Genomic DNA, 7,954 nt, shown 5'->3' with positions numbered 1-7,954 from the left:
AGGAATATACAACAGAATTGAAGCATGTGAGAAACTCAATAGATGCCGAGGTGTCGTAAAGAAATCAGCTGGTATCTTTTGGACTCCCCCACACGTGAAATCTCAGCACTGCCTTGGGACTGTTCAAACTCGTTCTCAGTAAGCCGTGCGCAGTGAAATAAGAAGCAAGCATGCTGCAGAGCAACCTTAGCTCCAGAAACTATCTCTGTCAGCTCTCTCTCTTTCCAAGAGCAGGACAAACACAAGTGTTTGTCCAGTTCTTGCCTCTGCTTATACAGGAATTTTGCTCTGTTGTGAACTGAAATGGCAACAGCAAGGAAAAAAATGCAGAGAAAGGGGAGGAATCCAAAGACTATTGCTTTATGAGTTGTGAGGTGTTACTAGAAACAATCTCGGAGACTGTTTTCTGAAGTTCAGATGATAACAGTAAAGCTAATCAATGAAATCCAGACTGTCTGCTCCCGGTGCCCTTCTACAGGAAGACACCTCCTAAAAAGGCACTTGATCCCCATCTCTAGGCCAAACAAAATCTGGGAAACGCAACTGAAAAGTGAAGCAACTCTTTTTCTAGAAATGTCTGCAAAGGTGACATTAAAGAACGGCATTTGAACAGCAGTGTGAATGGAGACACTTGTAGGAGAACTCAAAGGTTTAACTGGGCCTTGTTTGTTTATTTACTAAACATAGAAAGCTTTACCATCTAACTCTTTAAGCCCACATTGCTACAAAGGACCAGCAGGAAGCTGGACTACACGTAAATTAGTCCGAGTATGTACATATCAGAAACACTGTTTTGTAAAGATCCTTTTAAAATTTCATTTTTCAGGTGAAAACAAATTGAGGAGTCTGCAGAAACAGGTGTGTTGGCCCTTTTATGGGTAACACGTATCTGCAAAGTGAGGGGAGCAAAACAACTGCAAAGAGGCATGTCTCACGCCTGAGAACAAAGTGCCAGGTAGGTGTCACCCACCTCTCTTTCACCCCTGCTTCTTTTGCCTGGGTGGGGTTTTGGAATTAGAGTAGCTTGATGCCTTGACATAACCTTTTACCCACCCTGCAGAGATCCTCACGTTGTCTCTGGCCAGTGCTCTCTCCTTCCAGACGTGTCGAAGATGCAAGGACAAGGGGCAGAGGGGACTGAGCTGGCCGCTTCAAGAGACCCCTGAATTTTATCTCACTGCAAACCGTGTAATTTTACAAACTTCTCTTCCGTAACAATCCTGTAATCCTGTTTGTTTGATAACAGTACCAGGCAGTAATGGCACCCAGGGCCCAGAACGAAAAGGCTTTTGTGAAACACTGATTAGCACCTGAGTTTTCCTCAGGTGGCACGGGCTAGGCTGGACTTGCCAGCACAAGCTCCAGGGCTGTCAGTGCTTCAGGCGTAAGCGGGAAGCACTCAGTGCCTTCTAGCACAAGCCACACCTGCCCAGCACACCACCGGCTCATGCAACCGCTGTTTCTGCTCTCCAGGCTGTTGCGAGGCTCTTTTTGTCACCCACCATCCTGTCTTCCCCTCCCCTTGCTTTCATCCCTTAGCTTGATTTAACAGGGATTCACTCTCATTTTTTTTTTACATTTCTTACCTGGTTCTGTGCTTTTTAGACATTCAGAGAAAGACCTTGGCCAGGAGAGAAAGGGGTTCAGACGGAGGATTTATGCTGAAGTTGAAAGACAAAAAAAACATTTCTGCAACTTTTTCACCCGAACACCCATGTTGATGAATGATGTTTTATTTCTGTGAGTCACGTATGCTTGCAAAAGACACATGAAAAGGAGTAGGGTGCTAGTTGCCACAGGTCTCAGACACTACCAGGCGATGAAGATTATGAGATATATTTGGCTCCTCAAAGAAGTAACAGAACTCTTAAGTTTTTTTAGCTGGAATTGCTATTCTACCAGAGGAAGACAGAACACGAAGGGTAACACGTGGTCCAGATCCCCGTTCCTGACAGTGAACACTACCAGGCGACTGAAAGGATGGTCCCAATAAGGATAATGTAGCACCTGCTTCTTTCTGAGCCTCATGACACTGTTTTAGATCCATAAGCATGATGATTCGCACATCTTCCAGCAGCCTTGTGCTTCCTTTATTTCTTTAATTCTGTAAATCTTCATTAACCAGGCACGCATCCCGTTGTACTTTGTGATCTGTTCAATGCTTGATCTGGGTATCTTACAGAAACCCTGAGCACTTGGCTTAGTAACTCAGCTGAGGGCTACGCAGTTCTGCTCAAGCACACTGGAGACAGCAGGCTGAGTGAGACCACAAATCCGTTCCAGAGCTCTGAGCAAATCCTCATCCTCAACAGTTCTTCACTGTATGCAAACAACGTCTAGTGCATAAGTCAGAAGTCTATTTGCTGAAGTTGAGGCACAATCCTAGATACAGCCCAAATGTGTTCAGAAGGGAGCAGAATTGATTTTAAGACTTGAGAAGTAGTAAGATTGGCAAATTAACTAAATTTAACCTCTATTTCTATGATTTTTTTCAGTGTTTTACTGAGCTTGAAATCCTTCTGTAAAGTAGGTGTACTCTTCTCCAACCTTACCCTGAGCATTTAAATGAGATTCAGGACTTGTACCGTTCATCTGCCAAAAAGTGAGCTTCATTCCTGTCCGTTAGCTTTCAGGGTAAGCAACGTGCTTCAGAAGGCATGGTTTAGAAACAGCAATGTTTCGAAGTGAAAAATACTGCCCTCCCGTTGCCCCCACGAACTAACAATGCAGTAAACACCAGCTCCTGGATCTATTAGTAAGAGGAAATCTCTTACAAAATACTGTTGGTGTTTATCTGAATAACTCCAAGGTTTTAATTTATTTTGTCGAGGCAATTGCTTCCCCTTTTTAAGGTAGAGTTACATTTCCCAGTTCCTCCTCAGAGGTGGCAAGAATTACACACAGTGGTGCAGGTGAGATCTCATCAGTGCTTGTACAATGGCACTAACGACTCCTTATCTTGACCAGAGACACCTTCAGGATCAGGCTTGTCCTTCTAAATGCAACAAACCCAAACTACCATAATGAGTCAGAGGTAAATATGACCCCAGGTTACTCTCTTTCTCTGTCGTTTTCAAGAATTACATTCCAGCTTGTAGGAGACTTCCTCATCATCGGTATCAATGTGCCTGAGCTTCCAGTCCGTAGTAGGTGGTTTCATGCCATGTCTTTAATTTCACCCCTCAAATTCATCATTTCTTCCTCTGCATGGTATTCTGACCCACGCAGTCACTGATGATGCTTCCTACAAACATTTCCACATTCCTGTATTTTTATTCAAACTCATCGTTACAAAAAAAAAAAAAAAGTCCCACGAGGAACTTAAATATTAACTTTACTTCAGCACAGAGCTTGGCCTTGGACATTACCACTTACTCATATGCCCATAAATTGCTTGCATACCTACTCCACCTTTTTTTTTCTTGTAACATTTATCTTTTCCAGTTGAGCTGATGATTTCCACTGTGACATTGTGTCAAGTGTTCAATTAAAACTCACCTAGATCATATTCCACCATTTTCCCCTTGCCTAGACATCAGTTATTTCACCAAAGAACTACCAGTTTAGTCTCGTGTGCCATACTTTTGGTAAAAACTCGTCTGGTTATATTCCAGGTCTCACTTCCCTCTCCTGTCTGTACTCACATTCTCTTTCAGAATTTGTTCTAAAGCCCTGAGTGTCATTCAGGTCAAACTAACGGGTCTGTAAGATTACTTTGTCCTCCGTTCTCACATAAAAAGTATTTTATTTCCTATTCTCTAGTCATACAGCTCCATGCCCAACTTGACAGATCTATTTAAAATACTTGCTTACGGATGTGTAATTTTAGATGTGCTTTCAGAATTCTGGGATAAAGATTAGTCATGTCCCCTGACAGGAGCATATTAAAATCTTTCAGTCTTGGCTTTAAATGTGGTATTTTCCCTATCCCCATTCCCATTATTCATCCTCTTTCACCCTTCTGTTCAATACTGCTGCAAACGAAGCAATTAATTTTGTGGATATAATTTAATAAGACTCTCTAATCTCTATTCCATCCTCACACCGCAGCATTTCTGATAATCCTTTAATTGTTCTCCACTATGACAGACACGTATCTCAAGATGGTTTTGCTACTGTTTTAGCTTATTTTGCAAATTCTCGTAATTTTGTATCTAAGATACGATGTTCCTTATGACATAACTTTCTTTCTATTCCTTATAGGCTCTCTTCGCAGAAGCGAGTAACTCGTTCTGAGAAGACTATTGATCTAATTGGGCCTAGAGACCCCCACTGTAATTTTTGCCTGTTGGGCTGCAACTTTTAGATAATTTTTACATCTCTGATTTAAACAAGCAAAGCTTTCCCCCCTTTCTTCAGTATTAAGTCCATTTAAGGCTCTTAAGATTGATGACCTTATTAACTAATTTTGTGATTCTTAAGTACAGCTGACCTTATTAATTGTTGCGACTCTTGCCCTTCTGAAATAAAACCTTTTTTACCTCAACTATTAACGTCAGTAAATTCACTTCTCAATAGCTAACTCTTCCAAAATACATTAATGACTTACCACAGTCAAGTCTACTGTATCGACCCTCTTCAGTTCAGAAGAGGGTTGATCAACCCACAGGAAGGAATATCACATCCAACCATGCCCCAAAAGGGGCTTTGTTTGGACCTCCACTGCATTCCTTTGGTCACCAGTAACTGCCTATTCACAATTTGTGGTTTATCTCAGTACCCCGTGTCCACGTTTGCAGGGCCTCTGCTATTCTTCTCTGTTTGTGCTCCCAGGGACCCCATTACCAGCTTCTGGTGTTCACGTGGGACGTAGGTAGGCTCACACTAGGCTCCCCGCATGCCAGGAAATCCCAGAGTTGTATGCAAGTGACAGTGGAGCCATCTCAGCACAGAACAGCGCTGGATTCACCACACACAAACAGATTGTCCACATCGTGGGTTTGCCATATCCACGGATGTCAGGGAAACAGCTCACATACTGTGCCGATGATTTGTGCTCATGCAGCTGCCATTTGCCTGGGATTACTATATATCCAAAAAACTCAGGCTCACGGCCAAAGCCCTCGCAAGAGGGACACATCTGGGGAAAATCTGACACGTTTTAGGTCCAAGCATGTGGGCTCTGGATCTGAGGCAACATCATGAAATACCAAAAGCTTGGATAGAGAACGCATCTGATCTAAGTTCTGCACTTAAAGAAAAACAGAAAAAACAACCCCAAAACCTGTTCCTATTGCAATGACAGGACTATGCCTGGAAAACATAAACCCAACAGACAACTGTGGGACTAGAGCAAATATCTTGAAAATGGGCTGATGCTTTAGAGGAAGGAAACTGTGATACTACCAGAGCACTCTGCCAAAGTGAATGCCTGGTGACCACTAGACAATTAGCAGACCTGCCAGGAGATGATGTTGATGGAGCCACAACCGAGGAACAAGTGTGCTACCACGCAGGGAACTCCGAACTCCTTTTTGTCTCTCCTGTCACCTTTCTCAAATCAAGCCCAGCCTGGTAAAGCACTGCTTAAACATGAACGACTTCAAAGGAGGCCACAACTCCTCTACGTTTTGAAGCATTTTTGGGGGAAGCAGAATACCACTGGAGTATTCAGCAGAAGAAAAGATCCGCTTAGAAAGGACTGAGTTTCCTCTTGATACGAGCGATCACCACAGTCACCTTTTCTTCCCTTTTGCTCAGCTGAAAAATTAAAAGCTGTCTTGGCAGGCTTTAACCTTCGCCAGTCTAAAAGATAAAGTACACATTGGTTCTCTCAGCTCTGACTACAGGCCGTTATGTGGGCAAGCTAAGATGTTTCTAACGTTTATTTCAGCTCTATTTTCCTACAAAGGTATTCAAAAGGAATGTACTTTTTTCTTATCATTTTAAATTCTTACAATCCTGGTAACGAGTTTAACAGCTTGATCTGCTTTCACAGCCTCTCTTACATCTTGGCAGCTAGTGCTGAAAATCCACCCTGTAGTTAAGGCCTTGTCTCCTGCTGCTAATTAGAGACTGGCATTTCACAAGGACAAAACATTCATTGCCCACTACTGAGTAATCCCTCAAATATTTATGTTCTGCTACTATTCCTAACAGAACCATCTATAACTGCAGCTCTCCTTTCCCATGATCCCAATAAACTGTACGGAATTAATGTGCAAATGCACAAGAGCCACTTTATTAAAAGAGCAAGAAGATTTAATCTCAGTGTCTATTTAAAGACTTAAAAACACCAGTACTATACAAAGACCTAAAGAAAAAAGGCTTTACAATTAACTTCAGAAGCTTCCAAAATTACTGATTTACTTTTTAATACATAGAGAAGCTTACAGGCGATAAAGCCAAGGTGAAATTAAAAGTGTAAATATATTAGGGCAGGCTGTAAGATCACCTAGGCCAGTATCCCATCTCCACAATGCCAAGTGCAGATACAAAGGGAAAGAACACAATAGGGCAAAACACGCTTGACTGCTTATACTTCTCTGGCAACTAGCAGATGTATCTGCATCAATTTAGTGTGTTTTCCAAAGTCTTGGGAGGTTCTGCCTTTCAGGTTTTCCACTGGAAAATATCACTGCATTGACATAGGAGCTGCTTAGAAAACTTCCGTGGTGATATTTTTGGTATTTTTCACGGTTAGACACTATTGTACCATCTGCTTGCCTTACATAAGGATTAACACAACGTGTTAATTTGTAAACGATAAAGAAAAAAATCACAAAGACAGGTTTCTTAGGATGTGCCTAAATTTTAACCACCTACAAGTATGTTAAAGAAGGTAAAGCATATTATAGAGGGACATGTCAAAAAAACCGACAGGAAGAGTGTTACCGAAAAGTGGCAAAGCATTCAACAAGTAAGTAGATGTTTCTGGAAGATATTTACCTCATCAGCAAAAAAAAAATATTAATTAACCTGCCCATGGGTAGGCAAGAAAGAAGAAGGAGTCTTTTAAATTAAGGGAAGCAACAAACCACTAGTGTATTTTGAAATATTTGACCAAAGTTACTGACTTAGGGCCGAAAAGATATTAGATCTCTGTTCACCTTCCCGCTGATGAAAGATGCACATTTCCAACTTGGTTACTCTGGTTCCAAGAAGTATTAATGAAATGACTGACCAAATTCAGGACATGGCAATTACAGAAAAGTTCAAGCTATTTAAAGCACCAATGGGATAGTCTCCTGCTATGTAACTAGCCTTCCCGAAATAAACAGGCACTACCAGGGACAAGCAAATTAAGAATAACTCCCATCCCACCCCCTGCCATTAACTCTATCACTAGTCATCATCAAAATTTTTCTACCTTTTTCAGCTGTGATCATCAATTTAGGACTCCGGAGCCCTCTAGGAAGATGCCTTTCACAAGAAGATTAAGGAGTCTCGGCAAAAGCTCACATTCCCATCTTTCCTTCTTGTGTACACAACTTATTTCCTTTAGTATACTAAGAATGAACTACTTTATTTGCAAAAAAGACACTTCTAAACAAGTCTTGAACAGTTCCTCAAGCTTCCACTGTCATCTCTGTACTTTTGACTTGACACAGGTCTTTTTAATTTCAGAAATACAAAACTACTGTTCGGGCGGTTCTCTCACATAATGTCAGTAACGGTTGGCTACCACAGATCTTACCAGTCAACTGCCTTTCTAAAATAAAATTTTTAAAAATTTACTAATTTTCTAAACATTTTCTTGTGACTATTTGAGTTCAGAAATTTTTACTCTGAGTAACACTGAAACACTTTGCTTTAAAACACCCTTGTTTTGAACAAAGGCTGCTTATATAAAATTAAACTTGAAATTGAGACATTTTGACCAAAGCTGCTTTTTACGCTACTGAGAAATTTTAACTCCCCACGTTTCTGTATTATGAAGACTCCACGTTTGCTGGAAAGACCCCTAGTCACAAAACTTTGCCCAGAAACCCCTGTACATTTATGAACTGCCTCA

The sequence above is a fragment of the Buceros rhinoceros genome, unplaced genomic scaffold (assembly GCF_000710305.1).
Source record: "Buceros rhinoceros silvestris isolate BGI_N320 unplaced genomic scaffold, ASM71030v1 scaffold7152, whole genome shotgun sequence".
In the NCBI taxonomy this organism is placed as follows: domain Eukaryota; kingdom Metazoa; phylum Chordata; class Aves; order Bucerotiformes; family Bucerotidae; genus Buceros; species Buceros rhinoceros.
The sequence above is the reverse complement of the archived record's forward strand: the minus strand, read 5'-3'. Positions refer to the sequence as shown.